Here is a 13,971-nt window from a genome sequence, read left to right as displayed (position 1 = left end):
TAAACAAGCACAGAGATTACAAGGTATTCAAGAATCTCACAATTAGTTTAATGCAGAATTTGGACTATAGTATAATCTATACAAATAATAAGCACTTCCAAAAATATGTGCGGTAGATAGATGGATGATTAAACAAGACCCTTGAGAGAAAGGACCATTACATGACACAAGCGTTTCTCAAACTTGCTTTCCCTCACTGTGACATACCTCAGAGAGAATATTGACCTGCATGACTTACATTCACTACTTTCCACTACAGAGTGAAGTGAATGTTTGTGGGGACAGATACCGCATTTATCATAATGTGATTGTTATGCATTGCAAGGCTATCTTGCAAGCCTATTATTTATGGAACCCATAAATAACTCAATCATACATACTAAGATAAGCATCATGTTACAAAAAATTCCCTGGAGCCCAGCTGTAATTCCTCCTCATTTCTTCCTCAACCCACCATTGTGACTTCACATCATATTTGAAAGCTGTTATACTACTTAATGCTACCAAAATCATGAACTAGCTGGAAGTTAAGGGTCTCTGGAGTTGGCATTTAGGATATTGAAGTAATGCATTATAATTAAAAAGTCTATTGCCCTTGGCTTGCTGATATGATTTTGAAACCTTAAATCCCCAATCACCTACTTCTGGTGATTTCTATAAGAAATATAGGTCATTCAATAATAAAGAATGTATATGTCTAGGATATTTTCTTAGTTCTACATTCAGTGAACATGTATTTGTAAATAATATCTTTAGCCATAGCAAAAATTGAGTTATAAATTGAGTAGAGCTATGAATAATACCTTGCTTTATTCTCCAATGTTTGTAAACCTGAGATTTGAAATATAAGTTGCAATTAAGATAAAAGCAGAGTAATTTTTAATTTTTGTATTTTGTGGGTACATAGTAGGTATATATATGTATGAGATACTTTGATACAGGCATGCAATGCATAATAATTACATCATGGTAAATGGAATATCTTTCTCCTCAAGTGTTTATACTTTGTGTTACAAACAATCCAATTATACTCTTATAGTTATTTTAAAACATAAGATTAAATTATTATTTACTATAGTCATTCTGCTGTCCTAGCAAATATTAGATCTTATTCATTCTTTCTAACTATTTTACTAAACCCATTAACTGTCCCCACTTTCCCCCCCACACTCCACTACCCTTTCCAGCCTCTGATATTCATTCTACCCTCTATTTCCATGAGTTTAATTGTTTGATTTTTCAGCTCCCACAAATAAGTTTGAACATGCAAGTTTGTCTTTATGTGCCTGGCTTATTTGACTTAACACAAGGACACCCAGTTCCATCCACATTGTCACAAATGACAGGATCTCATTCTTTTTTATGGCTGTATAGTACTTCATTGTGTATATGTACCACATTTTCTTTATCCATTTATCTATTGATGGACACTTAGATTGCTTCCAAATGGTGGCTATTCTAAAGAGTTCTGCAATAAACATAGAAATGCAGATATCTCTGGGATATTTTGATTTCCCTTCTTTTGGGTACATACCTAGCAGTGGGATTGATGGATCTTATAGTAGCTCTATTTTTAGATTTTTGAGGAAGCTCCAAACTGTTCTCTGTAGTGGTTGTACTAATTGACATTTTCACCAACAGTGTATGAGGGTTCCCTTTTCCTCATATCAACTCCAACATTTGCTATTATCTGTCTTTTGGATATAAGCCATTTTAACTGGGTGTGATAATATCTCATTGTAGTATCATTTCTCTCATGATTAATGATATTGAGCACCTTTTCATATACCTGTTTATCATTTGAATGTCTTCTTTTGAGAAATGTCTATTCATAACTTTTGTCTATTTTTTATTGGATTATTCGATTTTTCCTATAAAGTTGTTTGAGCTCCTTATATATTCTGGTTATTAGTCCCTTGTCAGATGGGTAGTTTGTAAATATTTTCTCCCATTCTATGGGTTGTCTCTTCACTTTGTTGATTGTTTTCTTTGCAATGCGGAAGCTTTTTAACTTGATGTGATTCCATTTGTCCATTTTTGCTTTGGTTGCCTGTGCTTATGGGGTACTATTCAGTAAATCTTTGCTCCAGACCAATGTCCTGGAGAATTTTCCCAATGTTTTCTTGTAGTAGTTTCACTCTGAAGTCTTAGATTTAAGTCTTTAATTCATTTTCATTTGATTTTTGTATATGGTGAGACATAGGGGTCTAGTTTCATTCTTCTGCTTATGGATGCACAGTTTTCATAAAACCATTTATTGAAGAAATTATCTTTTCCTCAATGTGTGTTTTTGGCACCTTTGTTTAAAATGAGTTCACTGCAGGTTTGTGGCTTCGTTTCTGGGTTCTCTATTCTGTTCCATTGGTCTATGTGTCTGTTTTTGTCCCAGTATCATGCTGTTTGGGTTAATATAGTTCTGTAGCATAATTTGAAGTTAGGTAATATGATTCCTCCAGTTTTATTCTTTGTCTCAGAATAGCTTTGCCTATTCTGAGTGGTTTGTGGTTTCATTTAAATTTTGGGATTTTTTTTCTATTTGTGTGAAGAATATCATTTGTATTTTGATAAGGATTGCATTGATTCTTCCACTCCATTCACATGGAATATCTTTTCATTTTTTGTGTGTCTTCAATTTCTTTCATGAGTGTTTTATTATTTATTTATTATTATTTTTAAATCATTGACACTTTATTGAATGCAAAGTAAGATTTAGCATCTTTGACTTCATTGTACACAGCTGAAGTGGAAGCCCAGGGAGGGGAAGACTGCATGGTTTTCCTTGGAGGGGGGAAGTGTGCACCTTGCAGTCCTGTTACATTGTGGGAAGATCAGCCCATGTTCTGTCGGTTGCCATTGCCCCTAGGATGGATGTCCTGACAGTCATCCCATTCCCAAGCTCTGTAGAGTGTTTGTTTCATCATCCTCTTCCTCCTTTTCTTTTTGATCTTCCTGTTGCTGAGCTGCTTTTCTGAATTCCTCTGATGTTGCCTTGGATATTCCCTGATTTGGTAATTCTCCATTCCATATTTCTGATGTTGTTCATGACAGTCACTCACCATCATAGTTGCCAGACTTGGATAACCAGCTCCAAATACTTTGGCTTGGATATGTCCCAGGAGAGAATGAAGGGTATCACTGGAAGCCTTTCCTGGCGAGATGTGTTAGAAGTTGAGGGCTCTCTTGAAGACTCTCTTTCTTTCAGGATCTTTATTTCCTGGTCAATGCTCTCAATCTTTTCTAAGCTGATACCAAACCACCTCTGAAGGTGAAGAAGATAATATTCACGAACACACTTATCATCTGATTGACCACTTTCCACAACAGATTACAATGCAGACAACCTATGCTCCAACTCCTTCTTCTGTTTGTATCTCTCTATTTTAGCCTGTCTTTGAGATGCCATAGAAATGAGGCTAGGATAGCAATGGAGGAATTAGCAGTGTGATTTTCAGCTGAGTTGTTCTCATTTTGGGGCAGCTCAAACTCTGCCACATGATAGTAACGGCACTGAGTTAAGTAGTTTATAAAGCGTTTTGGAGCCCGCTGCAAATGATCTAGACGCTTGCTGGGGTTGACTTATTTCATGGTGAGGGCACCAACAGGCACTTCAGGTCAGTGGAAGCAATCTCTTACATATCTTCATTTCGGCTGAAGGAGTCAAGCTGTGATAACATTTTGACAGCTTTCTCAAGGAGGTCCAGGCCCTTGAACACTTTCTCCTGGACTATCCAGGAACCAGCAGGTTCAGCAGCTACTTCTACTTCTTCGTCCAGAAACTTTGCCAGTTTTGAACAGCTCGGGGAGCCGCGGCAGCAGTAGCTTGTCTTCAGCAGCCATCTTGGGGAGGGAGCCATGAGTGTTTTATAGTTTTTATTATAGAGATCTTTCACTTCTTTGGTTAAGTTAATTCCTAGGCATTTATTTGTGGTTATTGTAAATAAGATTACTTTTTTATTTCTTTTTCAGATTGTTCAATGTGGGGGTGTAGAAATGCTACTGATTTGTGTATGTTGATTTTGTATCCTGTAACTTTACTGAATTTGTTAATTAGTTCTAATAGCTTTTCAGTGGAGTCTTCAGTTTTTCCCAAATACAATATCATATCATCTGCAAACAAAGATAATTTGATTTCTCCCTTTCCAGTTTGGATGTCTTTTATTTATTTCTCTTATCTGATTGTTCTAGCTAGAACTTCCAATAATATGTTTAATACAGTAGTGACAGTGGGCATCCTTGTCATGTTCCAGATCTTAGAGGAAAGGCTTTCAGTTAATCTGTTACATGTGGTTTTTATTGTGTTGAGGTAGGTTCTTTCTATACCTTGTTTTTCTGAGGGTATTTTTTTTATCATGAAGGGATGTTGAATTTTATCAAATGTTTTATCTACATCAATAGAAATGATCATTCTATTAATATAATGGGCTACATTGATTGATTTGTGTATGTTGAACTGTTCTTGCATCTCAGGAATAAATCCCACTTGGTCATGATGAATGATCTTTTTAATGTACTGTGAAATTCACTCCTCCTCTATTTTTCGGAATAGTTTGAATAGGATTGATATTAGTTTTTCTTTAAATGGTTGGTAGAATTCAGCAATGAAGTCATTGGGTCCCAGGCTTTTCTTTACTGGGAGACTTTATTGTGGCTTTAATCTTATTACTTGTTATTGGTGTTTTCAGGTTCTGGATTTCTTCATGGATCAATCTTGGTAGGTTGTATGTATCTAAGAATTTATTCATTTCCTCTAGATTTTCCAGTCTCTCAGCATCCAGTTGCTCATGGTAAAAAGCAGAGTAATTCCTAATCATCATATCAGCAATATTTTGAAAATAAATATTTAGAAATGTATTTCTGGAGAAGACAAGAAGATACTTGGAAATACCTTTAAATTAAAAGTTAATAATTGGTTTTCTATATAATTAAATTCACTGAACCTAACTTAAAATGTTTCTATTGGCTCATTGTGCTTTTAAGTTGCCTTAAGTTAACTTTCAAGATTAGTAACTAGTGAATTGTTCTAACACAATTAGCTCCACTCAACTACAATAAAGTTGATATAAAAATGTAAAAAGCCAGGAAAAACAAAGTGATTTCACTAAGGTGCAAATAAAATTGTGTGTATCATGTATGTATGTATGTTTATATGTAATTGATATACACATTTTAATACATTCAATTAATACAGGATCCAAAACATATAAAGAGAAAAATACATAAAGTACAAGTCAATGCCCTGTTTTAATCCAATTTCACAGTGAACATTGCTCACTTGTATCTTTTGAGATTCAGGGAAAAGTTTCTCAACATACAGATTTACAGTAGAAATGATTCTGAAAAAATATTAATCCTAAAACAGTAAGTCCACATTGCCAGTCATAAGTTTTTTTCTTCCACTCAAGATCCGTAGTAGAAAAGGAAAGCAGGCATAACTCCTTTCATACTTTATTTAAGCACTTATCCATTGCTAATTCCCTTAGATTGAGCCTCAGAAAATCTGGAGGTAGGGTAACATTTGCATAAGTAAGATGATAATATTTGCTACTAAGGTACAATAATATTTCTTGGACTCCTTGAAATCAAGGTCAGTTGTAATTATTGCACTATTTCTACTATAAGGTTGTGTCTTCAGTGACATTAAAGGGTATATGAGTTCCTTACTGTAAGACTGCACAATGCAAAGATTATGTAAACAAATGTAAATCACCATGAAAATCTAGTTTATTCCACTTTTACCACACACCATTTTACAGTTCTAAATATCAATAATCTTCAAAATGTGGGACCCATGGCCTCATTAAGCGTAAGAAACCTTGGCACTCTTATTTTCAGACTCAGAAATCAATGCTGCCCATACTCTTTCATGGCCCTTCTTACATGACTTTCTTCATCTGAATTTACACAAGAGTAAAGGGAGTTTTGCTCAAAACTCAGGCAAAGTAACTGAAAAACTTTCAAAGCAATTTCGGGATTTAATGTGCGTTGAGAAAGTGTTTCTTTATAGAGACAAAAACTAAAAGAACACACCAGAATATGTATGATCGCCACATTCTCCGGTTCTATCTCACTGCCAACCAGCAGAATACATAGACGGAAATACAGACACTCTGCATAAACATTTTTAAATGCTTGCCAACAAATTTTTGTTTTTATTGTACAAATTTTTGTTTTTATTAAACAAAGTTTTGTTTTTATTATACTTTAAGTTCTAGGGTACATATGCACAATGTGCAGGTTTGTTACATACGTATACATGTGCCATGTTGGTTTGCTGCACCCATTAACTCGTCATTTACATTAGGTATTTCTCCTAATGCTATCCCTCCTCCATCCCCTGACACCATGACAGGCCCCAGTGTGTGATGTTCCCTGCCCTGTGTCCAAGTGTTCTCATTGTTCAATTCCCTCCTATGAGTGAGAACATGCAGTGTTTGGTTTTCTGTCCTTGCGATAATTTGCTCAGAATGATGGTTTCCAGCTTCATCCATGTCCCTACAAAGGACATGAACTCATCCTTTTTTATGGCTGCATAGTATTCCATGGTGTATATGTGCCACATTTTCTTAATCCAATCTATCATTGATGGACATTTGGGTTGGTTCCAAGTCTTTGCTATTGTGAATAGTGCTGTAATAAACATACGTGTGCATTTGTCTTTATAGTAGCATGATTTATAATCCTTTGGGTATATACCAAGTAATGGGATGGCTGGGTCAAATGGTATTTCTAGTTCTAGATCCTTGAGGAATCGCCACACTGTCTTCCACAATGGTTGAACTAGTTTATACTCCCACCAACAGTGTAAAATGTTCCTATTTTTCCACATCCTCTCCAGCACCTGTTGTTTCCTGACTTTTTAATGATTGCCATTCTAACTGATGTGAGATGGTATCTCATTGTGGTTCTGATTTGCATTTCTCTGATAACCAGTGATGATGAGCATTTTTTCACGTCTGTTGCTTGCCAATAAATTTTCAAAATGAAATAAGGCATATCATAGAAAACTTCTTCAAGTAAATATCTCCCTGGTAGAAGACTTTTTGGTATTTAATACCCAGTGTTCCAGTACATTTTTTTTACATCTTACCAAAATGTTATTTAGCAAATATTTATATAAGAACATTCTGTATTTAAATCTGCAAAATGCAATGCAAATATTTATCACAAAATGATTTTGAAAAAAAAACCCTTAACTCATTTATTCTTTTGAGAAATGTCTATTCAAATCATTTTCCCATCTTTTGATTGGATTATTAGATTTTTACTATAGAGTTGTTTGAGCTCCTTATATATCCTGGTTATTAATCCTTTGTCAGATGGATATTGAGCTACCATATGATCCAGCAATCCCACTGCTGGGTATGTACCCAAAAGAAAGGAAGTCAGTATATTGAAGAGATATCTGCACTCCTTTTGTTGCAGCATTGTTAACAATAGGTAAGATTTGGAAGCAATCTACATGTCCGTCAATAGACAAATGGATAAAGAAAATGTGGTACACGTACACAATCGAGTGCTATTTAGCCATAAAAATGAATGAGATCCAGCCACTTGCAACAGCATGGATGAGACTGGAAATCTTTATAAGTAAAATAAGCCAGCTACAGAAAAGCAAACATTGCATGTTGTCGCTTATTTGTGGGATCTAAAAGTCAAAACAGTTTAACTCATGGACATAGAGCACAGAAAGATGGCTACCAGAGGCTGGGAAGGATAGTGGGGGGTGGTGAAGAGGTAGGGATAATTAATGGGTACAGCAAAATAAAAAGAATGAGTAAGACCTACTATCTGATAACATGACGGAGTGACTATAGTCAATAATAACCATACATTTTAAAATAATTTAAAGAGTGTAACTGGATATTTGCAAGTCCATGGATAAATACTTGGGGGAATGGATACCCCATTCTTAACAATGTATTTATTCCACATTTTAATGACTGTATTGAAACATATCATGTACCCCATAATTATATATACCTATTATGTACCCTCAAAAGTTAAAAAAGTAAAAAGCACTTCAAATTACATTCTAAACACCGTTGTGATACAATTACAACTAGACATTTTGATAAGATCATTGAGTGCCAAGGAAAAATCAGTGCCTCTTGTATATTAGTGAAGCTGAGGCATCATTGTTTCATAATCAGTGGGAACAATTCTCAACCATAGTGGGCTTGTCCTGACTGTATTTCTGCCAGGCCTTTCTTATATAGCCCTTGTTTCTTCCTAGTGTTTTATGGATTCCTAAAAAGTTAACAAAATCCTAAAGGAATCTGTGAAGAAGGAAGCAAAGAGAGTAAAGAGAAAAAAAGAAAGATTAACAAACCATATTCATTGATAACAGAAATAAATTTGTGGATTATTTCTATTATAACCACTATTTATTAAAGTTTTAGTTTATTTAAAAGTAAATTTAAGTAAAATTTAAAACTATCTCATCACATAGTTCATGCTGTAATGCTATAATGAAAGTATTGCAGATGATCCAATAGATTTGAAGTTTCTATTTGTGATTGGAGAAAATTAATTTAGAATCTGAATAACGATTACAACTAATTCCCAATTTAAATTTATAATCCACCCTTTAAAATTTAGAAACAATACTAATACTTTATGATAAAACTTCACTCTATGATATACCTATTTATATTTTACTTACTATGCTAGAGATAATTTATGTAACACTTCACACACTATTTTAATGATAGATCTGCATTATGCCAAGTGAACAGTGAAATAAAGGGTTATATAAGTCAAAATCTCAACTCTCCAGCTGCTCTGTGTACTAGCAGTATGGCTAGGCAAGTTGTGTTATTGCTCAGTCTCTTCTTCTGCTAAATTATTGTGATATTAATAGTGCCTACTGCATAGGGTAATTTTGGCTGAAAATGTAGAGTAGTTCATACTATAAAGGTTATACTGCTAAAGGCTTTCCATCCAAGTAAATACTGCTTTTTAACTGTTTTAACCCAATTTAACTTGTCTACGGAATGCAGTACATAACATAACCTACCTTACAGAGTTGTGAGGATTAAATATATGCAAGGATGTTGTTTTTAGCTCAAAATCTGCATCAGAGTGAATTCTTAATAAATGTGAGCTTTTATTTTTATTATTATTGTGAAAATCCAGTGTGCTAGATTTTTCATTTTCATACCGATTTGAAAGCCCTTTCTACAGACATCTGGACTCAGAAATAAGCCATGGATGGCTTTTGCTCTGTGAGGGAACAAACCATCCCCAGGGTCAGATCCTGACACAGAAATGTCATGGGGAATCTTCAGTCAACAACAAACCACCTTAACCCACAAGGACAGGAAAATGCTGTAAAAGATAGATGAGACCACTTAAACAAACAAACAAACAAACAAAACTAAAGTAAAACAAAACTGGTGTGTCATCATAGTAGTAAACTTTTAAGAACACAGTTATTGTTACTTTTTAGTCTCTCTAGCCTATTCACTGACTAAATGTATTTGCCTCCAAGCACTAGGCTCTGCTCTTGAGAAAATTATATGCCTCTTTTCCCTAAAAAAGCTTTATTTTGATGTATTTCCTCAGGCTACATTTTTAAAGAGGGCATCAGAGGCAGTCATTATTTCTGTTCTTGATAAAGAGGCTAATTGTGAACTTATTTTTTTTCTATCAGTACCTGGTAACAGGCATTTGCTGAGACATAGTGACAGGTGTAAGCTGACCTCTACAAAATTGTAACCTAGTTTCTGCCCATATAATAACTGTTACAGGCATCAAATAAAAATGTATTCTACAAAAGCCTAACTTCAGATTATTTCAACTTTAAAAAATATATAGTTAATAATGTACTTAAATTATAAATATTTATCATGACTAATTGCATGCAATACTTAATCTTTAATTTAGAAAGCAGAGCATATTGTTAAAGAGCTATTGTAACAAGCAGCGGATAAGAGAATGAATATATCTGTCCCAACTCTGATCTTGATTTGTTGTGTGACTTTGAATATAACATGCTTCCTTGTGTTTATGCATTCTACAGATATCTTCTCTTCTATAAAATTAGATTACCTGGATAGATGAATAATTAGATCATTTTTAATTTTGACATTTTGTGATTTGGTGAAGCTGGGCACCAGAGAACAGTCAGCATGATTCCTAGCTGTAATAGGTAAGAGTTAAGGGTATACTACATGCCAAGCACTATACCAAAAACTGGAGATAAAAATATGTGGATTGGGCAGCAGAAAAAGTATACTCTGAATTCTGTGGGTATATGTGCTCTGGAAGATGTACCTAGGCATTCCCTGAGCTGTGCACAAGGTCTTTAGCATTATTGGTTGGAGTGGAATTCACACTGTTGATTGAATGAATGAACATTGGAAAATTCCATAAATTGTCAGGTCCAAGAAAAGTAGCTTTAAGAAGAATTATCAGAGGTAAAACAGCACATGGAACAGAACTTTGAACCTGACTTTTCAGGGAAAACGCAAAATAAAATAGCACAAGTTACAATAGTAAAGGTAGCCTTCGAAACAGAGACCGTTGTCAGGGATGAGAGAGAAGCTCTTATGAGTACATGGCAAAGACTTTCAGTCACATTCCATGCCTTTTAAAGTTCATTGCCATTAACATATGATCCTTAGGTTGTATAGACACATGCAATTCTTATTTCTGAGGAAACAAGTTTTAAGTCTCATTAACGTCTCAGTTACTTGATCATCGACACTATGACACTCTTTGACATTAAAGTTGTCACCCTCTGAGTCAGAGCAGGACAGATTTCCTGTCTATAGTACAGGCCAACACTGTTGCCTGTGCTTTGAGACTACCACAGGATTCATCATGAATGCTGTCAGAAAGGCACACCATGCCCAGGCCCAAAAGCCTTAGGCAATGATTTGTGCTTGGTTCAGCAGGCCAGATGCAGTCTGCATGCTTGAGGCTCTTCCTAGGGCACAGGGACATTCTAAGAGATTTTTAAATCTTATAGAATTTAGAGCCCAGAGGGTAGCGATCGTTATATATTCAATTTCTTTATCAGGAAAATGGAAAGTTGAAGCTAAGAGAGATTTAATATTAACTCAAGGTCACATGGCTAATTACTGGAAGAAGACTTGAGTAAAGACTTAATTCTTGACTTCTCATTTCAAAATTCTTTGCTATATAGACCCATATTAAAAAGTAAGATATTTTTGGCCAGGCGTGGTGGCTCACACCTGTAATGTCAGCACTTTGGGAGGCTGAGGTGGGTGGATCACAAGGTCAGGAGATTGAGACCATCCTGGCTAACACGGTGAAACCCCACCTCTACTAAAAAAATACAAAAAATTAGCCAGGCGTGGTGGCAGGCACCTGTAGTCCCAGCTGCTAGGGAGGCTGAGGCAGGAGAATGGCGTGAACTCAGGAGGCGGAGCTTGAAGTGAGCCAAGATCGTGCTACAGCACTCCAACTTGGGCAACAGAGCGAGACTCTGTCTCAAAAAAAAAAAAAAAAAAAAAAAAGCAAGACTTTTTTTCTGGAGATGGGTGGAGCATACAAGCATAGTTTAAAACCAAATGATCTATAAAACAGCAAAAGAATCACAAACTCCATTTCACTTCTAACTCTCTTTGGTTTCCAAGTTTCTTACTAGGACACACAGCAACCAACATAAACTCATTCTTGTTAAAACTAGATTTCAAATACTAAGGAGAATTGTGGAGTGGGCCATGGGACAGTTGTACTTCCTGTAATGTCTGTTGGAGGGTCATATTTATTAGTAAGAGATATTGAAGGAAACACACTCCAGCTGCATGCTACGGTCATATTTATGGTTATATAGAGGTATTGAGCAAAGTTTGAAGAGCTACAGTCTGGAAACCTGTTTAATGACAGAATCATTGTCTTTAAAATATATCAGATGTTGGCAACAAGGTGCGTGATCGGGGCCATGATACCTGGAAGATTAGAAGCAAGTCTAAATTTAAAATACTATAAAATAAAGAGAAATAAAGTAAAATACAACTACTAAAGTAATCTACAAGAAGGGGGAATTGAAATGACTCTTGCCTGCATGTTTAGACTTAACTCTCAGTACTTCATATGCCACATTTCATTCACACTGTGTGTTTTCTCAAAAATTCTCATTCATGTGGTCCTTACAACACATGATTCTCTCTTCCTGTATATTCTTTCCAGCTTTGCAACCCATTCCACTTAAGAGTTATTCATCTTTTAGAATGAAGCTCAGATTTTGTCTCCTTTAAGTAGAGTGATTATATTTTATTCAAACAAGGACAACTTGAAGTGAGAAGGATATACTGTTGATAACCACATATTATAAGAGGTATAAATGGTATAACCAGTTCTGTTCTGGGCAAACTAGTGGGTGAGGACATTTTTGTCTAAAGTCCCTCTTAGCACTATAGGTTATATGTAATAGTTATCTCAATTCTGCTTAAAAAATCATTCTCAACAAATAAAACTTTACAAGTCAACTTACTTTTAAATGTTCATAATGTTATTCTGATCCTAGTCAGAAGCGTTCAATGTGAGAATTTTTATTATCTTTTTACAAAGCTATAGCTTTGCATTTGAGAGAAAAAAATACCTTACATTTAATTTGATTGTACATTCTTCAAAGCGTAGAAAGTATTAAACAAAGATTATATAAATCCTGTGTATAAGAAAAAAACTCATTATCAATAAAAATCACTGAAAACTAAAATGTAAGGCAAAAAAAAAATCCTCACCTAAATTTTTTCTCCATTGTCAGTCCTGAAGGGTAGATGTTTGATCACGATTTAGTCTAAAATTTTCATTAAGCTCTATTAATTTGAAAACAACTCTTTACTGTCCTTAACTGAAGGGAACTATGCTTGGCAGGTGACATAAAGAAGACTGAACCAGCCATTTGTGTTCTAGATAGATATGCATTATGTGTTAGCAAATCAAATTCTTCATGGGATAATAAAGGGTATATCTATTTCCCTTATCTTCCAGCACATCTATTAATCTGTAAATAATCTGCTGTGAATCTCCTGACAATTATGACAAGTGAAATTTCAGTTTTCCCATTGGAGCTGGCATTTTGTTTTGAAAATAGTGACAAGCAACATATGACTGTTAGAGGAAATAAAAGGAAAATATGTCTATTCTATCCATGGGCAAACATATATAGATTTATACAATAAAATATACTACATAGTATGATTTTTAAAACTATCTGATTTTGTAGGACAAGACATCTGCTCTTTTCAATCAATGAATCCTTTTAACTGTTGGAGTTGATTGAATTCCATTGAGCTGATTGAAAAGCAGATTTTTAATATTATGGGTAGTTATTCTACATTAAATCATCACAATCACCTGCAATAACAACAACAAACAATCCAAATATGAAAAGAATTTTAGCCATCATTTGTTGAATGCTTACTATGAGCTACATTTACTCTTATTAAAAAATTCCTAAAGCATAGTAGTGTAGTCCTAATTTTTCAGATGAAGAGATTAAGGCATAGAGTGATTAAATAATATTTCCAAGGTTTCACATAGCTGGTAAGTACATAAATACAAATATAATAAATAGTAATAAAAAATGGTTACAATAATACAACAACGGAAATATTGGCTGTAATTTGTGTAATGTTTCCCTTGAGCTAGCTATCACTTATCTATACTTACAAAGAACCCTTTGGGGTAAATTGCACAGTTCCAATTATCCAGATGAAAAACTGAGATATAGAGAGAGTGAATAACTAACATGCTAGTAACTGTATAATAATAATAAAAGCAACAATCATGACAATTATGAAAAGCTTGAACAATTAATAAGTCCTTCCTAGCACTATAGGTAGACTCTATTCTAAATACTTTTCAAAAATTTAGTTGAAGGTGCTGTATTTACTCACCCCTTTTTTTTTTCTCTCCGTGAAAGCCACGCACCGTAGCTGCTTCTAGTAGGCCATCTTGGCCTCCTTGCTAATCAACCTAAATGCTCATCAGTGACAG

The 13,971-nt window shown here is 34.7% G+C and overlaps 1 pseudogene; it reads right to left on the bottom strand.

The window, feature by feature from the left end:
- Window positions 1–1,834: 1,834 nt before the first annotated feature.
- Window positions 1,835–4,216, bottom strand: LOC100967503 (immunoglobulin-binding protein 1-like; annotated as a pseudogene).
- Window positions 4,217–13,971: the final 9,755 nt, after the last annotated feature.

The sequence above is a fragment of the Pan paniscus genome, chromosome 3 (genome assembly GCF_029289425.2).
Source record: "Pan paniscus chromosome 3, NHGRI_mPanPan1-v2.0_pri, whole genome shotgun sequence".
NCBI classification, from domain to species: Eukaryota; Metazoa; Chordata; class Mammalia; order Primates; family Hominidae; genus Pan; species Pan paniscus.
This window is presented reverse-complemented; position numbering and strand designations above follow the sequence as displayed.